Source organism: Channa argus, chromosome 11 (assembly GCF_033026475.1).
Source record: "Channa argus isolate prfri chromosome 11, Channa argus male v1.0, whole genome shotgun sequence".
Taxonomy (NCBI): Eukaryota; Metazoa; Chordata; class Actinopteri; order Anabantiformes; family Channidae; genus Channa; species Channa argus.
In genome coordinates, this window is record NC_090207.1 from 16,796,836 (window position 1) to 16,817,718 (window position 20,883).

A 20,883-nucleotide genomic window follows, 5' to 3' on the forward strand; every position below is an offset into this window, starting at 1 on the left:
GACTTTAGACTGTACAGCCCCCCGAGGGCTAAAGTAGCATATTAAACCCCTCCCTAACCCCATCCTCTTCCCTCCCTTAAGCAGAACTGCAGTCCTAGACACACACTTAAGCACATGCATTTCTGGGTGCTTTGCGCACACACCCACAGACAGGCACACGCAATGTGCTGCAAAAAGAGACAGCTGCCTCATATTTTACAGCAGTTAAAGTTTCCTTCTGTATTTATTGCTGTGTTGGTAAGCAGTAATGTCCCATTTCACAGCAGCACACTCTGACCTCTAATCAGAGCCTCTCTGATGACCCCATGGCTCTGACTGAGGTACACTAATACACCACTTAGGTTACTTTGGTTTGATGGCACTTTTCATGTGGCACTTTTCACTCAGCACTTTTCACTCAGCCAGTGGTGTTAGTGTGCTAGCACACCCACACGTGCACAAGCACACACTCACGTAAGCGCACACACAGACACATGCATACACGCACAAACACACACAAAATAAAGGATTATTGAGTTTCCACAGTGTTCACCATGATGATCAGTGCAGATACCACCAAGGATCAAGAATTCAGTACATATCAATTAATCTGACTTCTGTAAAGCATCATTCCTCTCCTTCTCTAGTTTTCCACCATTTCATCTATTCATTATACTGTCCTCTCCTCCATTTCTCCAGCATCCCTCTTTTTACTTTTTTTGCCATCTCCTGCCCTCTTTTTTTCTCAGTTATCTGCCTACATACTGTTTGCGCTAGCAGAAAATTCCCAGTTTGCCTCCAGGGAGAACTGCATTTTTCTCTGCTCCGTTCATCTCTCTTCTTCTGTTGCATATTTCCCATGCTGGCAAAGCTTCCTCTTCCTGCATGCAGCAGGGACCGTCCTCCGTCTGCGGCTGTCCCATAAGGGACCTTACAGTGTGATGTTACAATCTTCCCATCCAGCAGGATCCTGTCTCTATATCTCTCTCTTTCTGGATGATTTTTTTCTCTTTTCTTCTATAAGACTTTCACGCCCTTATTTCTTCTTGCCTTTGACTACTTTATGCCCTCACTTACTTACTTAATCTGTTAATCTTACACTTTTCACCTTACATTCACCATTTCTTACTTTCACTCCCTGTCTCCCACACAGACATAGACATGCCTAAAAATACCTTTTTCCTCTTAATTTTTTTGTTCTCCTGTACTTGTTTCAGGCAGTGACTAGTTTATTGTTGCCAAAAAGCACAAAACCTGAACAAAAAGTACAAAAAACTAAGAACAACCCCAATTCAAAAAAGTTGGGACGATGTGTAAAACATAAATAAAAACAGAATGCAATGATTAGCAAATCTCATCAACCCATATTTTATTCACAATAGAATATAAATTATTTATCTTAAATAAATATGACCCTCTAAAGATGCATTGTTTCTAATTGAACAGTGTACGTCCAGTGTACGTCCAGTGTAAGTCCAATAGAGTCAAACAACAAACCCGAGTTGTTAGTATACAGCCCAAAGTCTCAGTCTCTAGTCTCTAGGGAGGGGTCTTTCATGTGTGAGGCAGTCCAAATGTGACTAGCCAAGAGACCAGGGACTCCCGCCATATGGCTTGGGGCTGTAATGCGCTGGTGTTCCTGTAGAGACACACTGTGATGGGCCACCCTACAGATCCTGGACTGGGCTTCATGCCCTGTGAAACACCCAGTAATAAGGATGAGCCAAACACCCACTCCATCAACACGAAGTGCATTGCAGATGTGTATTTGTGCATAAACAAGAGGGCTCTCATTCACAAAAAGTCTCCCATACTCATAAGGCTTTCGCTCACTGCCATCACGGGGAGTCCTGAGGTTAGTGTAAAATAGATTGCAAACAAAATGGACAGCTAGCACTGTTTAAAATAAACACTCTTCCCTCACTTTACCCAATCCAACCATTCTGCCAAAAGAAAACCACCAACAGGATGTGAGCCAGACCCCTGCAAATGGTACACTATTAAACTCTGCAGAGCATTTCAGTTCATAGGAAACAAGTATCTGAGATGCATAAAAACATTACTTTTTAAACGGAAGCTGAACAGAAATACATTTCAGGATTCAAATGTTAATACTATGTAAGCATTTATTCTTCCATATTTAGGAAAGAAACTCAGTGTTTTTGCATATTTTCTTTCTTTTTGATAAAAATGGAAAGACAAACACAATGGGTAAGGCTTGGTTAAGTCAATCATGTAATGATTTCTATACATACATTGGAAAATATATGTACTTTATGCACCTCTGGGGAATTAAACTGAGTTTTAAAGGGTGAGGGTGATCTTCAGTTTGTAGAAATGCAGAGCAATGCCTTGACTAGAAAAGATGAGTTTCTGTGTGGGTGAGATTCCCTTGACCTGCCATCTATGGACAAGGTCTCTGGTTAATTAAGTTTCTTGTACATCCAACTGCATGGCTATTATGTGTGCACTTCTCTTTGGAGATTAACATGGAGGCCTCTAAATCCACCTCACAATTTCATTTCATTCAACAGGATTTCTTTTCTCTTTTCTAAAGGTTCATATCAGCAACGTGATACAAGGGTGGGGAACGGTATGTGTTTGTGCATGCACATGTGCATGTCTATGAATGTGTATCTCTGTTCTTTTCAGTGTGCATTTTGTGATTTTTCTGTGCTGAAGTGACAGATAAAGCAAGGGCCTGATTTTATTTTATTTTTTCCAGTGTGCATTCTGGCGTGTCTGTGTGAAAAAAAGGGGTGTTCAACAGAAAAAAAAGAATAGGATTCAGGTTAAAGCTAATTCACCTCTCTAAATATTTCTCTTGGCTGAGGATGACACATTTGGCCATGGTATTCTCACGTGGAAAGACATGGGAAGGGACACAAAATGTCAGAATCTGAAGCCAGTATGATCAAGGGAAATCACAAGGTGAAGAGAAAGCTGAAAGTCCACACAAAAGCAGACTTTGACAAGTCTGGGTAACACAATCCTTCACTGCAAATGATGAGTACAGAGGGCATACAGTGTAAGAATGTTAGGCCCAAACTTTTACGAGACTTATGCAGATAAACACACAAACACGCACGCACTCACGCACACACCTAAGGAGTGAAATGAGTGATTGGTACAGGATGTTTGTTTGGGTGGAACTTGAACCTGTCTCTGCCCCAGGGCCACAGCCAAGCAGGTGTTGGTGCATTCACACACGCACTCATACACACACACACACACACACACACACACACACACACACACACACACACACACACACACACACAAGTAAGAACACCTGGACACCTAAGCTGGACTGCCCAGCACTGTCAGACTCACAGAAGCTGTCACACACTTCAGGATGAAAGTGACCCGAGAGCTGAAGGGGACACACCTGTGCCATGGGAGGCCCCCTGTCTCTCGAGGACCCTCTCATAAAAGCACTCATTGTGACAAAGTTGTAGGCGTTTAATTGGCACTTAAACTCATTCACTGCTAATAAGGGTACTAATAACATCTCTCAGAGCCACCTAAACAAAGGGACAAAAGAGGCTGAAGAGCCAAAGAGGGTTATAGTAACACAGAGAAAGTAAATTTAGCATCATGTTCTGAATTAAGATTGCTGAACATTCTATATCTGCAGGGATGAACTAGCTGTGTGGCTACTTACTAACTAGTTCCAGGCTGGTGGTCAAAGCTTTAGTAATACTCTTTAAGTCTGTGTGTCTTCGCAGGGCAGTACGGTGAGCAGCTTTGCACTTTATGCTTCTATGATCAATCAACAAAGGGAGCCACATGTATGAGCCTCAGCCGGCCTGCTCAGGTCACTGTGTGTCTTTCAAGTCACAGAGACTGTGTGAGACAAGGCTATGTTACGCGACTTACACACAGCCGCAACCGAGACAAAAACAATATACTATCATAATAGTGACGCTACAAACCCAAGCTGAACAATTCAGATAGATGTGGTGGGGGGAAGGGACATAAAAGGGCAGTGGGCTTGTGGGCCCTGTCCTGCCCTCGACCTGTAAATGCTGGCACACCCTGTCCTGCTGCTGGCTAAATAAAGAGCCCCAGGGTGGGCCGGGCTGGGCGGCAGGAGAAACAGACACAGAGTCGGCATTACCCAGCTAATCTCATTAGGGAGGTACCCCTTCCAAGCAGCCAGGGGTCAGCCAGAGTGCCACATCACTCATCGCACCTTTGGCACCCCATGTGACCCCCAGGCTGGTTTGGTCTGAGACTTACGGCTAGGGTGCGAATGGATGAGAAGTGGCTGTGTTGGAAAAAGTGGGCAGGGGGAAAGCTAAGAAGAAATCAGATCAGTGGAGTAATTTTCAGATAGAGACAGAAAAGTGGAGGGAACCCAGAAAGTGGAAAAGGGATAAACAAGATTGTCACAAATACATTGAAATATCAAAAACAAATGAGAGAGGCAAAGAAAGAAAAAACGAAATAGAGCAATAGCAAGAGAGGCAGAAAGAGGCAGGGAGGATGGATAAGCAGCTTCCTCCTCTGCAGCTTGGTTTAATGTATTTACAACGGATTGCATCAGGGTGCTGTATTTAAAAGGGCCATCACCATCCAACAGGGTCAGCTGTAGTGTGACGTACCTCTCATACAGAGGATGTGTATCATATATGCACATATCCACACAGAGGAAGTAATGTGCATGTGTCCAGGGTGACACAATTACACAAGCATATACAAGTGTGGGCAGACATGGACATGCAGTCAAATTTCTTCAGAGAAAAATATGAAAGTGTCATAAATCCACTGCTAGTCCTTTCCCATAGAGTTCACCCCTTCTACTCTGCTCCCTCCCTTTGTGTGAAAACAGTTTAGAGTTAATAGAATGGCACTTTTTATGTGTAAACCCTTAGCCACCCCAATCCCACCCACTGGGATTGGCATTCAATGATATGGTAAGAGTTTTGAATCTTGGAGCAGTCAGCATCTTAGGTGCATGCTGCTCCCACCTAGGGTCAGATATATTTGCTAACACTCCATGTACAGCTTCCCAACATCACCAGCACTGCCCAGTCTGGATATAGTTATTATGCTTGTAACCGGTAATCACACACTACTGGTTTTATATAAAACCAGTTGTGGTTGAAATGATCAAAAATCATAACTGACATTAAATTATGAAAGATTAGTGTGTGATTACCGGTTACAAGCATAATAACTATATCCAGACTGGGCAGTGCTGGTGATGTTGGGAAGCTGTACATGGAGTGTTAGCAAATATATCTGACCCTAGGTGGGAGCAGCATGCACCTAAGATGCTGACTGCTCCAAGATTCAAAACTCTTACCATATCATTGAATGCCAATATATATATATATATATATATATATATATATATATATATATATATATATAAAAATAAAAAAATCTCAGTTTGCTGGTTCAGTCTGATTAATGGAAAACAGAATTTTAAAAATTTTGTACATTAGAAGACATGTCTTTTAAGATAATGTACAAATCTTCCTAAATTTAAAGTTAATTTTTATTTAAGGAGGAATGGACATTTTTGCAGCTATATACATTTTTTGGAGGCCAGAATAGCATGTCTATAGTGACACTCACATAAATGGGCTGAGTACGTAAGGGAGAATGAAAGTGAGGTGAGGTGAACATGGACACCAAAGGTCTAGTTGAGGCTCTGCTTGACAAACATCTGGTTTGTGTCTGTGATGACTAAAACAGAGACCTACAGTCTTTTGGCTGAGAGTTAGAAGCCAATGTCGGTTAACATACATAGTGTTTTTTTAAAAAATGAAGGAAAAAAAATGCCCAAATGACTTTTCTACTTGGGGGGATACAAGAGCTTTTAAGAGCTATCTTGGTTGAACTATGACCCCCCCACACAGGTATGGTATCTTTTTATACAGAATAGGTAGGTAGGGATTGGGGAGGTGAACCCACCTTGAACAGTTAGTGTAAAAAAGATATCTGTCAGCCCAGCTTTGCAACATTCATGATAGCTGGCTGGCAGGTTAGGTGACTACCATGATGGTTATTTGCCTCACAGCATGCAGCAGTGTGACTCCCAGCAAGCTGACTGTCTGGCTGGCTGCCTACCGAGTGGCTGGTTGGTGGGTTGTCTGCTGTCTGGATAATAGCAGAGAGTTTATGTTATTGTTGAGCTCTACTCGACACCCTGAGTGTGTTTAGACGTGCCCTGTAAACTGTGCATAAGAGCATCCACTGCATATCAGGGCTCTTATCCAAAACCCTCCTAAAATAGGCAGAGATGGAGTCTGGGTAAGGTTGAGAGTTCACAGCTGAGTTCAGGCGGGCCCTGCACTGCTTTGGGCCCCAGCCAAGGCTGAGATTGGGATAAGCTCCTGACGGTTCCACTGTGAAATAGGATCAGAGGAGGGACAGAGGGAGGGGATGGAATGATGGACGGAGGAACGGAGGGCTTGGGGGGGCTAAGTGTATGAATAGGCCATAGTTGGCATTGAGATTTGAAATTGTTTAACAAGCTGGTGTTGGAATATGCTGCTGGGAGCTCTGGGAGCAGAGCTGTCTGAACAAGCAGGGAAAAACTTGGAGGGAATTCTCTTTACTCTAAATAATAAACATTTTTAGAATAGAGGGGTGACTGTGGCGCAGGAAGGTAGAGCAGTCGTACACTAATCTCGCAGTTGACGGTTCGATTACTGGCTCCTCCAGTCACATGTAGAAGTGTCAATAAGCAAGACACTGAATCCCAACTTAGTTACTCCCGGCGAGTGTAGGCCACACCATCGTTGTGTGAGTGTGTGTGATTGTGAGTGCGAATGGGTGAATAAGAAGTGCTTTGAGTGCCAATAGGTAAAAAAGCGTTATATAAGACCATTTACCAGTTATTTGATTAGTTTCCTAAACACCTACAAGATCTATGCCAAAGGAAATGATCTCAAAAGTTTCAAAGTGGGAATACAAATAAACTCATTAATATTGATGCAACTCTCTCATGTATAACTGCTAAAAGTAAGGGTGCACATTATTGTGTAGAATGACTGGGTAGTTGGGGTAAACACAGTAAAAGTTTTGGTGCGGTATAACAAAGTGCCCATTTCAAGGCAGGGCCACAGTTTTCTTACTAAAAGATGATCAAGCTAACCTTACTTTTACCTCAGCGCTAATGCTCTGCAGTTGACTAAGGGTGGGAGTGCCCTTATCCTCTCAGCAGGGGGGAGAACGACGCAGAGGAATAGAGAGGGGTGTGCAGATAAAGAAAGTGTCTTTAGGAAAGCAAGGCTCTTCTGACTAATTTTGGAGGGGTGAATAGTACAGAGTTCAGATTTGTGCGAGAGAACGATTTGCAAAAAGTGCATGCACAACTTTAACAAATATTAACAAGAACTGGAATAGCATGCAATAACTGGGTTAGGGACAGGGTTATTAATTAGCTACTTAGGAGAGTCTTCTTTTGCATGGTCAGCTAAAACAGCTTAAAATAACTAAATATATTTTTAAAAATGCAATTAAATTAGGTACTTTTTCAAAGTTATGATGTCGACATGTTCTGATGACACGACCACGTGTAAATGGATGCTTATATAGCGCTTTTATCCAAAGCGCTTTACAATGTTGCTTTTCATTCACCTATTCACACACGCACACACCGATGGCGGTGGCTGCCATGCAAGGTGCTCAAAAACTTGGGGTTCAGTGTCTTGCCAAAGCACACTTCAACACGAATCGGATCGAACCACTGACCCCGTGGTCCATAGATGACTGCTTACCAACTTAGCTACAGCCGCGCCCATGTACTATACACGCATGCTTTACTATCTCTGTGTGTGTCTACATTCTGCGAACTGATTACCAGGAAAATCAATGCATTTTATAGCGTATGGCTTCTCATTAGCTTTAGACCTCATTCCATCCTCTCTTATTTCTGGCTGAGCACAGAAATTAAACCATATGAGCACAGATACACACAAATCATTATACTCAGTGTATACAGAAGGCACAATCATCTTTATGAGCATGATCAAACACAGCTGAAAATGTGTAAAAGCTTTGTTTGTATGAAAATGTGCACATGCTGCACAAGGCAGCATTGGCTTGTCTGTCAGCATGTTTGTGTTAATGTGTATTTGTCGAAGCATGTATATATGAATTTTGTACTTGTTAGTGTCAATGTATGCAATGCATCTTGGTGCCTGTGTGTGTGTGAGAGAGAGAGACAGAGTAAGTGTGTTTACAGGCAGGTGACTCTGATAAAGATATCAGAGCTAGCAGAGTCAGGGCAGGATTGGAATGTTGAAGAGGATTGGGGGCTCAACAGGCAGAACAGAGGATGTTGTCTGCCTAAAATGCACACACCCATAGGCACACATAACTCCTCATATACACACTCTTTCTCTCTGTCATGGCCCCTGCTCCTACTGTATGTGTGGCATGCAGCATGCTTAAAAGCCAGAACTACGAGGCACGACTGTCTGCCTGGGGAATTCTCTACTTCTACATCCCTCTTTCCTCCTTTGCACATTTCCCTATGATTTGTTCCTCCACTCCCTCACTCTCGTTGCTAACTGTGACTCTATGGAAACCCTAAAACAACTTGCTTGCACAGCCTTCCCCCAAAAGTGGCTCTCTCGCTCATCCTCCTATCTCTCTCTTTTCCTTCGTAACTGACGAGCACATGATATGGCAACACCATGCTCAAAAGTGATCAATTTTTAATTTCTCAACACTTTTTCATGTTGTGTCAGGGAGAGATGTCAGCAAACAGGAGCCCTTGGGAGGCAGGGGGAATAAAGAAAAAGGGTGGTGGGGGTGGTAGTAGATATGTGAAGAGCAGGTAAAGAGAGTGAAGACTAGCAGAGTGTAGGAGGGAGGAGAACAACTGAAAGAGCTGAAGAAAAAAACTAAGATTTGCAATCACAGTGAGTGAGCAGAAATATTTTATGCATTATAACTGCTCAATCACTACATAAATTATACAACTTGTACATACAAACATGTGATCACCATTAAGCTCATCTTTACAAATACATTTAAAAAATTTTAAAATTTGTTCTCTATTGCTTTAATTCCTTTTTCATTCTGAGGTTTCATTAAGATGCAATGGTTGTGTTTGTGCCACAAACTGGCTGAGCAGACTGGCTTCCTGTTTTGCTCTTTCTGGCGACATGGGCAGTGAAAACAAGCAGAAAATCTAACTGTTCCATATCAAGGAATATTTTTACTGCTGCTAATGTGACTTAAATACCTTGTTCCACAGCTGAGTGCGCTAGCACCTGCTGCAAACAGCAGCTAGCCTATTACAGCTCAGTACAGAGCTGTCGCTAATTTTCTGATTCAATTAGCATGCCTCAGAGCTTTCCAGTCTAATTGCAAACTACTTCACAGTTACCTCTCTGATTAATCGCTGCCCATCTGCGAGCCATCGCACGCAGAACTTGGTGGAACAAATTTGTATATTCTCAAATATCTGCTGCACTACTTTGAGCTGTTGAACAGACTTAAGTCAGAAATGGTCACTAAAAGTCTCCTTGCCTTTTTAAAGTCTCAAAGACTGCATCCAATTGTTCTGTAAATGCTTCTAGAAGGCTATGACAATGTCAGCCAATACAACAACACTGGCTGCTGAGAATACAGATGTAGATAGAGGAGGTGTAAAAAGTGTGTGTGTGTGTGTGTGTGTGTGTGTGTGTGTGTGTGTGTGTGTGTGTGTGTGTTTGTGTGTGTGTGTGTGTGTGTGTGTCTTTAATGTAGACAGAAAAAGGTATGGATCAAATGCTACAAATGATCCATTGACTAGATTTTTCTAAACTGAAAGGTCAGAGACAGAGAAAGGTTCTTCTTCAGTGTATTAATTTACTTTTAGGCCTATTACACAGACCAACATCTGTAAAACCTGTTTTTTGTAAGCCAAATCCTACTACTCACTAATCCAACACCCCTAACTTTAACTGCTGAACCTCAAACATTCTAGGCTCATGTATTGCCACAGATGTAATACTGCAACTCTTGATTTGTTAACTGTGGAATCCATTTTACAATGATGATAAAATTGGGACCTATATACAGAGTTTCTTTAGAAAAAACTGTAAGCTCCAATGTAAAGTGCAATATTAAAATCCTGTTTCTGTCCATAAAACCCATATCCAATTATTCCGTTGTCTGCATTATAAATTATTTAGTTTGTTTTGGAATCAATTTTGAGGCCATTCACCTGCATTACAAGAAGACCCCAGGTGTTCTTAATGGATCAAAACTGACAGTGTTGTTGGCACAATACTTCATTTTCCCTAACCTCCTTCAGCTGAAAAGGCCAGGACGGTGAGGTCTAGACCTAGGAGTCATAACCCTCATTGAGATCAGGAGACCCATCACCTCTCAGAGCTATCTAGATCAATAGATGTGCGTTTTCTGGGCTGTGGGCCAGTGTTTGCTTTTGTTGACCTCTGGAATTTGTGAAAAGCAACACAGGACAGATTACAGCAAAAACAGAGTAAAACACCATGGCAGAGACGATGATGGCATACAGTGGACAAGCTGCAGAATGAAGGGCAGAGACACTGCTAGAAAAGAACAGGGTTAGATAAGAGAAACAGTGGGGTAGAGTGTTTAGAAGGGGAGGGCAATACCAAGTGCTTGAGAGAATGGCAGCCCACCAATATCAAAGAAAAAGGGGTGGAGGTGACCAGAGAGCTTTGACAATGAGAGAGAAAAGTACAGAAAGATGGTTTAAGGAGTGTAGCTTGGGTCAGAGGTAAGGCTAAGGTACAGTAGCTTAGGTTATCACACCGGTCTGTCAGCTAGAGACTTCCAGCTATCATAGCCAGGCCATGTTACTCTCAATCTCACTCCCTTCTGTTTTCCAACCCAGCCCTATTGACAAATCTAAAACCAAGGTCATTGCAGTGTTTACACAGCCTTTAGCCCAAATTACATCATCCAAACGCTGGCCCACTGGATGCATCACACTGTCACTGAGACTAAATGACCTGGCAGGCTGCCGTCCTGCTGAAAGGGGAGAAACAGAGGAAGAACGAGAAAGAAAGACAATGATGGGGGTGGGTGGACGTGGAGTCGGACTTGTTTAAAAAAAGAAAAAGAAATTTAAAAAAGAAATGGCACAGCAAAGGAATAGAAACCTATCAGGGTGTTCAGTTTGTGCCCACCACAAGGAAAAAAATTCAATGCCCCTCAAAACACATACACAACATTATTGTCCTACTGTCTGTCTACCAACCCACTAAACAACAAGGGAGTATAATGCATATTGTTGTTGGCTTCCAATAATGATGCATAACCCTGTGGCTGCACAGGAATATAATACCAATATGTCAGGTCTCTGATTTGGCCGCGATTTGCATGGTTATAATAGCTTATCGACTGGCTCAAGGTTGAGTCGGGCCAGGCGGCGTCACTGTAATGACTGGCTGTGTGCCTCCGACAGTTTATTTCAAGCTTCTGTGGCTCAGTCACCCGGCCCTCTATCTCGTCAATACCCAATCTTGATCCCACTATCTGCATCCTGACATAGTCTGCACAAACACATCCACCCCCCTCTGCCAACAACCTCACCCCAATTTCCCTCATCTTCTCAAACACCGTGTTTTTTCTTCTTTAAATTATCCCTGTATCATACAAGCATTTCCCATGGAGATCAATACAGGTGCAATTTATTAGGCCTCCCAAAATATGCTTGTCTGCAAGTGTTTGTCTATATAACAGCAATCGACCCCCTCCCCCCCATCCCCAGGTTCTCCTGGCGCCTGCCTTGTTCAGTGTCTGGTGTAGCAGCACAACAAGTGCTTTTCAAAATTAAAATTATTGGTTTTGTTTGAAGCATCAAGCACTCTAAAATGAATTGTTATATATTCCTAAAAAATTTAATTCATTTTAGAATTGTGTTATCTGAGGAAATGCAGATTCCCAAATATAAACACATGGTAGTTCCTGTGTAATAACCATGAAAAAGAGTAAGATTCAAAAAAACCCATTTCAACTTCATTTATATTGTCATATCACATTAAACTAAACAACAAGAGCAAACATGGCAACAGGGTAGGGCTAGTTCGAACTATAGTCACCAAAAGATGGCAAACAAAATCTGGTTTCTTTTGTGAGGCTTCTTTCTGTATAATATGATTGTATGATATATGTGACCTTATTATGATGGGTGATAAATAATTGTAAAGTGTACAACAATTTCAACTTGTCAAAGTTTCACAGTCTGTTCTATCAGAGTTAAATGGTGTTTTGGAACGAGCCTGGTCAGTTATTTTATGCCAGTCTGGATTTAGAATTTACAATATTTTCCCTCAAAATTCATTAATTCTGTTGGTTTTGTATGAATATTTGGTGTGCAGGATGTGGCAAAACTTCCTTTGCATGAACGCCACAACTGACAATGAGCTTAATTAACAACAAATGAATGATATAAATTTTACAAAACATAGCTGGAATATTACCCTTTCTGCTCCCAAATCTAAATGTCTCAAATGAGTTGCCGTTAAAGAAATTAGGCTACCATGATCACTGAAACAAAGCCACGTTCTTTAGGCTAAATGTTGCATATAGGTTTAGGATAGTAAGATGTCTCTTTCTGGAGTGCCACTGAACTGGATGTGACATAATGTCTTTAGCTCTGTAGAATCTAAGTAGCCTGTGAGCAGCTTGCTATGGTAAGTCTTCCTGGTTTTAATAATTTGCTCTCAATAATGCCTATAACATGATTTATCAGGACATGTGGAGAATTTTAAATTATCATGGCTCATTCAGCCTGCATTCTGTATTCTCAACAATCAGCTGGAATGCACCTCTGACACCTGCTTCACATTTTGATCAGTAGCCTCTCTAATTCCTTATCAACTTCACCCATATCAGTGTTTATATGCAATGACAAATGAATAAAAAATATTAGTTATGGAACTACAGCATCGCTTTAATCTTTCTAACCTAATTCTTCCTTTCTATATATATCTATATATATAGATATATATAGATAGATATAGATAGATATGGATATATTAATATAGATAACTATATCTATATAGTTATATAGTTTGGCTTTTCAAGCTGTGTTTCTTGATTATAATACAGAAATTTGCATGTTTACAGTAACAATTCTAGCTATAATCTTTTAGATCCACTAAATATGGAAAGAAAAGAGATCAATCATAGTAAAGAATAAAGAAAACAACATAATAACTTCTGTGAGATAGAGGTCTATCTTCATGAAGTGATCTATCACTTTGTGACTGGAAGCCCTTTCTTTCCCAATAGTTTAAAACACCTGACGGCGTGACTGCTCCAACCCTTATGTTCTCTGAGTCAGTGCCAAGGGCACTGTCTTAAAGAAAAGTGTTTAAGTATAGGGTATAGGTCATTCAACAAGAGAAAAACAGTGATCCCTTCTAACTCTGCCTTCTACTTTCAGTACGTTGATTGTACCAGTTTGTAAAAATAAATTGCATCATCATTTCATTTATAAAATATAAACAATTTCTCTGCATTTTATAGTGAAAGTTTACCTTTGCATGAATCATAATGATGCTGTGCTTGTGTACTCTTTTATATATACTTATTTATCTTATATTTAAATTAAAATAATCACTTTTCTTTTGTCGACAAATGGCACTCAAGTGTATCTAACAAGGAAAAGCCCTATTACCACTCACATGAGAGCACATAACAAATATTCTCGGGTTTCCTCTGGTTGAATACAACTCTCATGTTTGATAGAAACAATTTAATGAGAAAATCCCACCTTTAGTTTTTCAGAAATCAGAAACAATGTGTTGTTATAGGGCTTTTCTTTTAATCTAGGGATGAATGAAAGGTTGCATTGTATTAAAAAAAACAAAACGAATCCCAAAAATGTCTGATCACAAACGTAGCCTATTGCTTTGACAAATCAATTCCGAAACAGCTCTTTTTTGGCTGTTATGAAGTCATTTCTGAAATACAAAGAGAAGGAGGGGGTTAGAATGAGAAGAAAGGGATAAATCAAAAGGGGTGGTGGAAACAGGCAAGCAGTGGTCCTCGGTCGAGAGGTCAGAGCGAAGGCAGTGTGGACTTGCCCACTGTGGGCACTCAGCTGGAACTAAATGTGGACGCTGAGACGCCAACTACTGGAGCACTGCCAAAGACCTATCACCCTGCTGAGCTTTCTCTCTCTCTTTTTGCCCGAGACTCAACAATGAGTAGGAACTCCCACCCCATATCTCCGCCCCAACTCCTCCACATTAAACCCCCCCTACCCCATTTTGCACTCATTCAGTCATGTAGCTTAACATTTTCATTACGGTAAGTCAGGGAACAGCAAACATGTAAAGAAGGGGAAAGTGAAAGGTGGAGAGGTAAACTCTAGCCCTCTCATAGTGATGTTACCCAAAATATTTCACTCCATTCATATTTCAACACCTCTGTGCAAGATTGGGTGAATATGGCCATGTGCATTAGGGTTTGTGAGGGAGATACAATGGGACCAGTGAGCCAGTCCAAACAGCTGTGCGTGAGGGTGTCATACCCTACCCCAAACACACACACACACACACACACACACACACACACACACACACACACACACACACACACACACACACACACACACCATCTGTGAACACCAAAACAAAAGCAAATAGGATTACAGTACGGAGAAAGACGAGGATGATGATCCAAACACCATAATATCACTTCCAAGATGGGACAGCAATGGGGCAGGGCATTGGGCGGGTGTGCTGGGGTGAAAGGTTTACCAGGGGGTGGGGCAGGGGCTTAGCTGGTCAGACATACAGTGCAGCGATCTAATGGTTGCCTGGTTTGTGCATCGGAGCTTAGCTCATGTTTTCCAAAAACAAAATACAGAAAAACTAGGCCAGGATTCAAGAGATGAAAAGCACCACAAATAGCATGCTGGATAACCTTTTTCCCTGCAGGACAACCTTGTTCATCTTAATTCTTTAGAGGTCATTTAATATCAAAGATACAGTAGAAATTCATGATCGACAAACAAATATAAAACAAGCCTGTGTACTGGGTGTTTTAATCTATAGCTTATATGTGTCAACACTGCTTTTTTTAAACAACACAATCATAGCCTGTAAGTCTACACGGAATTTTCATCTTAAAACTGAAAATTTGACTGAAATTACCAACAAAAAGGATTGTTGGTAATTTTTTTTCACGCTGTGTTAAGGTTACAAAATACAACCAAACCTAAACCTCATGACATGGTCAGCATAACTAGCACTTAGTCTTAGCTTAGATTAGACCCTCATATTAAATGCCTCCTGTATCCTGTCATTCAAATGAAACATTTTCATATCACTTTATTATGTGTTTGTTGACTAATAATTAATAAACTAAAAGAAATTTGTGCCCGCTCTATACCACTCTATTAAGGAACCAGGAATAATTGCACAGTAACCCCAGATATACACATGAATTCATACAGAAAATATACGCCTCTCTACTATATATTGAAAAGAGGTAACAATTTGCTTTAAATGATTTCACTACAAAACCTTCGGTTACTCTTTCTAATTTATCCATATATGTATTAATTTCTCTGTTGATAGCTTTGAGGGATCACACATGTGACAAAAAAGGTGGATCTTGGAGTGAGAGGAGGACAGGAATTCCAAGCATGGATTTAAGCTGTAAGGTAACATCTATGTCAAAAGCCTTATCATGTGAAAGACAAAATTTTTGAGTTAGGCTGGTTTGCCATGTCTTAAGTAGGAACTACTGAGACAGTCTAATATGAGAACATCCAGCATGGCCCACAGGAGCCAGTCTGACATGTGACTGGGTGTGACACCTCCAGGTCAAAGGCCAATACAGCTTTCAGCAAATCTGAGCAGGCACGGCATGAGCTTATATTCAGGGAGAGAAGGGGGCATGGCTTGGCCTCCAACCCTTACCTGCTAAGACCCTTGAAGTTTTTTTTAACCATGGCCGAGATTTGACTCCTTCATCTGGGATGTTAGCTATACTAATTACTGCCTGATAGCCGTATTGTGCCAAATGCAATTCACTTACCCCCAACTCTCCTAGTCTCTGCTCCAACTGCTGGTGCCAACCTCACTTAGAACTCATAAAGTGTTTTAGACACAAAGTGCAAGCCCCCACCTTTCTTCTGGCCTGAAAATCCACCACTTTTGTTTGGGGTTTTGTCATCTTGCCACATGTTGCTGAGAGGGCTGAGCTGAGGGCAAAGGGGAGCTGCACTATGAAACATCAGAACGTCAGCTTGCATGCACTCTAAACTAAAAAGGATTGCAAAAGCCAAACAAAGGCGGATTAAAATTTCTCCAAAGATGAAGTTAGCCTAAGACTAATGACCCCACCATTTTTGCATCTTTAGGGTAGGTATACAAAACAAACTGTGTCCTTAGGGACTGGGGATTCTTTTAGGATGTGAACAAAGAACAAGGTAGATGAGGTGGGATCAAGAACTGAGAACGGAAATCACCCTCAGAGTCAGGAGGACCAATTTATTTCCTCAATAACACAAGGCCTTATGTCCAACATTGTGATTCTGATCTGCATGTATACCATTTAGCCTTAGACCTCTCTCTCTGCCCTCTGGGCCACATATCTGGAAAACCAGAGCTGGTGCGGATCAATGTGAGTTTGTCTGTGATTATCTGCATGTGGGTGTATAGGTGCTGTTTGTGCATGTGTGTTTTGGGTTGTATCACTAAGTGTGTCTACATTTACAGGGCTATCTCTGAACATGCACGTGCACATGTGAATCTGTGAACATACAGTCTGTGTGTGTGTATGTGGACAAGTGGCCTGTCCATGTTGATTAGATAAGAGGTGAGCCCTGCAGTAGGCGGACATGCTGGATGACCAGTACAAAGATGTGCAGGCGAAGGGGGGTGGGGGTTCTGTAGTTTATCCCTGAGAGGCTCACAGTTGTGATAACCACTCTGTCTCTAGGTCACCCAGATAACAAGTCTGTACACACAGCATTCTTCTTCTCGGGAGGATATAGTGTAGTGAGTATCTACAAGTGCAGAAATGCATGCACAAATATCTTCTACAAAGAATACAAATTTGCACCACAAAAGCACATTGTTCAAAATGTTAGAGTTAGAGATCCTCAAAGGAATTAACTTAAGTCTAAGTGTGACAGGACAGTAAGGAAGTTAACTGGGACAATATAAACAAAAATATGACACCACCATTGGCCAAAGCCTTTTGATAGAGACAGAATATGCACACCATCTATAAAAATCATGTAATGGGGCTGCTTGGCTTGAGATACATCAGTCATTTCAATATGAAAGCAACGTTTAACAGAGTGATTTGTCTGGTAGCAAAACAAATCTACAAAGTACTGCACTGTATGACACATTTAATTGCTCTGCAGCGTTGACTCAGTGCTGAAGGCCTTTTTTAAGGGCAAAAAATAAATAAAAAAAATCAGCTGACACACAGGTCACAGGTCACGTGGAGTCGCCCAGAGCAGTGACAGGCCAGTGACGGTCAGAGGATGTTGGTGGATAAACAAGAGAAGCAGGAAATGAGTGTTGAGGATTAGGAGCCATAGCATCAGTGAGGAATCAGTGCAGCCTATCTCATTACTCGCAGGCACAATAAGCACAACAACTCTCCAAACACTTTATAATTGCTGCTTCCTAGGCCACAAACAAGCTGTGTTTATTACCCTTTTCTACTCCTTGGTGCTTTCACTGGGGAAAAAAAATAAAAATCACCCTCTAATTGCCACATTTCTCTAATGCTAGCGCACATCGGTTTCACGGGCGGTTTGTCTCCTGTACGGGAGATGGCTGCTAATAAAGTTTTCATCTGTCAATGTGGAGCACAGGGGAGGATCCAAGGTCACTGCTGCATACTCAAAACCTGCCTAGATGTGAAATCTACTTTTCACTTTTGTTTACATTATATATAAACAAATGACTTATGACTTATGACTCAAAGACTTTCAAGGATGTTTTTTCCTTATTTTCTAATCACCTCTTTGGCAATTATATGAATTACAAATATACGCTTTCTTCTTTCATGTGTGTTCTTCTCTGTTTCATATAAATTACATTAACTCTGCATTTAATTCTAACATAATTGTGCTATAGAGAACAGGGTGGGTAAAACTGCTGCCATGATATATCAAAAAGGTTTAGCTAAACAGCAGCAGTGGGTTTAAACTAACAGAACATCCAAACCTGTTGCTCTTACACACTTACTGTGTTCACACACAAACACTGACATATTAAAATGACTTGCTTTTCCAGATGTTGGATCTCAGCATGGGTTCTTCAATCCAGCAGCTGGGAAAGAAGTACGTGTATGAGTGTGTTTTTGTGTGCAATAATTAACAGCTAAACCCCCTCAATTGGCCTAATGAACATATTACAATAATCTCACTTGAAAAAGAAATATATAATAGGTCCAGGAGAGCACAATAGAAAATAAGTAGAATAATTAAAATAAATAAATCTAAATTGGACCTAACTACAGTTGTCTAAATCTAATTTAAAGTTAAGAACAAACAACTTCTCTTTTCATCACTATATAAATACCATATCTGTATATAGTGTGATTTGCAAATTGTTCACCACTGTTTGCAAATTAAGATGGCACCTGAACTTCAAGTGACCTAGGTTGATTCTGCTCCTTAATGAGGACAAAAGGGTTGAGCAAGCCACTGAATTAATATTTCACAATATTTCAAAGGCATACACAAATAAAATAAGCAGTTTAATGTTTAAAGTAAAACAAGAGTTAACTGTATTTTTTTTCATTAAGTAGTCACATTAAATTGTATAGCCTGAAAAAAAAAAAAAACCTCAGGTAAGGCAATGAATTAGCTTTTTTTTAGCGTGTGAACTTATGTGCATTTATGGTGACACTCTACATTATTAATCAGTAGATTAACCTCTACCTGCCCTAATCTACTTTATCCCATCAACTAAGTTCAACTAGTGGAAGAACGAATGAGGAACATAACATACATTAACTAAACATTTACAATACTTAGAATAAAATGGGATTTTGCATTTCAAAAATAATGCTGCATAATGAAAAATAAACAAATAACTAGGTAATCCAGCAATGGGGAGTCAAAACTGTTTAGGTGGGAGGTTTTTGTGTTTGGCTTGGTTATCCTCTCATCTTCTCAGAGATAAGCTCAATGTCACTAATGATGAAAAGATTCTTCAAAGGGAGGTTGCTACATGGATAACATCACTGTGATACTTGTTGGGTGGCAACTTATGCCTTGTTAATGAGGGCACGGTAAAACTGTGAGTTATAATGCTAACAGTGGTTAGGATTTTCTGTGCCCCACTGAGGCTTATTGGATTAATTCCACACTAGGGAATACACCTAAAACCAGTCAACAGCCACAAGAACCCAGCATGTTATTATGGTGTTTCCTGATTTTTGACTGCACCACAACCTGATGCAAAAATAAAAAAATAAAAAAATACTGATTGTATTTTATGCAGCCACTGATGAACATGTAAACATTGGCTACCTTATTCCATCCTCATCTTTACGCCTTATCCTGTTGATGCTGCAGCCATCAAATGTGGTGCGTGCACAGTCTGTGTGTTCTTTCTAAGTAGTTTGCCACATGTTGAGGTCAGGGGTAAAGGCTGGGCCGATTAGAGCCTATATCAACTCAATAAGAAGAGGCCATATGGGCAAATGAGATCCATGTCGGTGAACCACTAATCTGGGGATGCCCTCCCAGTGACCAGGGATGGACACTACCCACAGCAGTTAAGAGGCTTGGGGATTCAGTCTACTGTACTCTGTGCGTTAGCTCCCCCATCTGACCCTGAATACTCAAAGAGGAAAAAGCTTGGCCTTGAACATGAAAGAAGATTAAAAACACTATCAGGGAAAAGAAATTCACTGTACTCTACCACTGTGTTGGTGCCATTTATAACATAAAGAAATTTAACATGAAGTACAGTTGTTTCTCATCTACAGTTTTTTCTCAAATGCTTTAACAATTCACTAGGTTAGCTGAATCCCAAGACATGTTCTTGTGTGTCTGTAATGGACACATGAGTACAGCAATGGCCATGGCCATGTCAGTCACCTGACCTGAGGACAACAGAGCATGTATTTCACTGCCTGATGGAAAGTTGAAAGCAAAACACCAAAAGAACAAGCAGGAAGTGAAAACAGCTGCAGTAAAGGCCTGGTAGACAATCTTCTGTGGATGTCTATGTGTTTCAGACTTCACCCAGCTATTGACTGCAAATGATTTGCAAATATTTAAACTGACAATTTAACTTTTGTTTATGTTAGCTTGTTCAAATAATTTTTATCACACAAAAACAATGGGCCTATAAATTAAATGATTGTAATATCTATAGAGTATGAAGTATTTGCAACCAAACCCTTAAACTTTATCTGATGTTAGTCTCCACTTTGATCACTTCTTTTTCTTTTTCATTTCAAATCTGCTGTGGTGGAGCATAGAGAGGCAAAGTGTCACTTTCCAAAATTATATATGGACATAACTATATAGTTTAAGTACATGCATTGACCATCTCTTTTAGATGCTGTATAGTGTATATATAGTTGTGATTGAAATTTTTTTCAGTTAATAAAACAATAAGCAGTAAAATGCTGGGTGTTTGCCCCAAAGCAAGTCAAAGTAGAAAAAAAAGAAAATAGAACTCACAAATAAAGCAATAGGAGGTATGGCAAGCAAAAAAATAAAAAATAAAAAATAAACGTGGAGATAACACAAAAGGGAGGGGGGTATTTATTAGTGATTCTGTCGTAGCGATTGGCTGCGAGGTGGGTAGCAGAAGGACAAATGGACAAATCTGAGGAGCTAATAAGAGTGAATACAGAACGGCCCTCATGGGCAAATCTGGCACTAAGATGATAATGAGATTATAAAACCACACTACATTGCAGCAAATTGTATAAGTGTTTCGTTGAACCTTGTTG

The 20,883-nt window shown here is 40.6% G+C and overlaps 1 protein-coding gene across 4 annotated transcripts in view; it reads right to left on the bottom strand.

The window, feature by feature from the left end:
* Window positions 1-20,883, bottom strand: part of arb2a (ARB2 cotranscriptional regulator A) — a 137,136-nt gene that overhangs the window by 13,604 nt on the left and 102,649 nt on the right. The gene's annotated exons all lie outside the window — the stretch shown is intronic.